This window comes from Nannospalax galili, unplaced genomic scaffold, assembly GCF_000622305.1.
Source record: "Nannospalax galili isolate Female #2095 unplaced genomic scaffold, S.galili_v1.0 scaffold1331, whole genome shotgun sequence".
NCBI lineage: Eukaryota > Metazoa > Chordata > Mammalia > Rodentia > Spalacidae > Nannospalax > Nannospalax galili.
This window is the reverse complement of record NW_008330679.1, coordinates 201,916-203,263: the sequence shown is the minus strand read 5'-3', so window position 1 is coordinate 203,263 and position 1,348 is coordinate 201,916. Positions and strand designations below refer to the sequence as shown.

Sequence of the window (1,348 nt, the reverse complement as noted above, 5' to 3'; positions counted from 1 at the left end):
TATTTTAAATCATTAAAGAATGAGATTGAAGAAGACATCGGGAGATGGAAGGACCTCCCATGTTCAAGGGTTGGAAGAATTAATATTGTTAAAATGACCATCCTACCAAAAGTAATATATAGATTCAATGCAATCCCAATCAAAATCCCCATGACATACTTCACAGAATTAGAAAAATCCATCCTTAAATTCATATGAGACACAAAAGACCCCGGATAGCCAAAGCAACCCTGAGCACAAAGAGCAACGCTGGGTGGATTACTATACCAGATCTCAAAATATACTACAGAGCCATAGTCATAAAAACAGCATGGTACCGGCGCAAAAACAGACGCATAGATCAATGGAACATCATTGAAGATCCAAACCTGCGTACACGCAATTTCAGCCACCTGGTATTTGACAAAGGTGCCAAGAACACACAATCGAAGAAAGACAGCATCTTCAACAAATGGTGCTGGCAAACTGGATCTCCACCTGTAGAAGAATGAAATTAGATCCTTATCTTTCACCTTGCACAAAAGTCAACTCCAAATGGATCAAAGACCTCAATGTGAAACTAGAAACCCTGAAACTATAAGAAGAAAATGCTGGCAGTAACTTACAGGACATAGGTGTAGGAAAGGATTTTCTAAATCGGACAGAAGTTGCTCAGGAATTAAGGCCAGCAATCAATAAGTGGGACCTCATTAAACTAAAAAGCTTCTGTACAGCAAAAGAAACAATAAAAAAGTGAAGAGAGGGGCTGGAGAGATGGCTCAGCAGTTAAGAACACTGGTTGCTCTTGCAGAAGACCCAGGTTCAAATCCCAGCACCCACATGCAGCTAACAGCTTAACTCTGGTCCCAGGGGACCCGACAGCCTCTTCTGACCTCCGCAGGCATTGCACGACATGGGCGCACTTACCTCCATGCAGGCAATACACTCGTACACATAAAATAAAAATAATAAATTAAAAAAAAAAAAGATTTCTTGGTAGGGAGCAATGGTCCGGCACCTGTGAAGCACAGAGAGCCAGTTGGAAAATGATTCGGGTAGAATTTTCCAATTTAACTTACATCTGGAAAACAGAAAAAAATTTCATAAAATCCATGATCCAATTAGAAGATTGGCTAAAGATGTAAACAGAGAGTTCTCAGAGGAAGAAATAAAGATGGCTAAGAAACATCTCAAAAAGCGTTCAACATCGCTAGTAATTAGGGAAATGCAAATTAAAACCACCCTAAGGTATCACCTTACCCCAATCAGATTGGCTAGGATAGAGAGAACAAATGTTACTAAATGCTGGCACAAAAATGTGGTATGCAGTAAAGAAAGATGAAATAATGAAATCTGCAGGTAAATGGAT

The 1,348-nt window shown here is 39.7% G+C and overlaps 1 protein-coding gene across 7 annotated transcripts in view; it reads right to left on the bottom strand.

Moving 5' to 3' along the window:
- Lclat1 (lysocardiolipin acyltransferase 1) overlaps nt 1-1,348 on the bottom strand; it is a 208,624-nt gene that overhangs the window by 133,312 nt on the left and 73,964 nt on the right. Inside the window, exon 1 of one of the 7 annotated variants that reach the window (XM_029555007.1) lies at nt 369-403. The exons of the other annotated variants lie outside the window; for them this stretch is intronic. The gene's annotated coding sequence lies outside the window, so the exon portion shown is untranslated. Of the gene's footprint in view, nt 1-368; nt 404-1,348 lie in introns of those variants that run through there. 7 annotated transcript variants of the gene reach the window in all.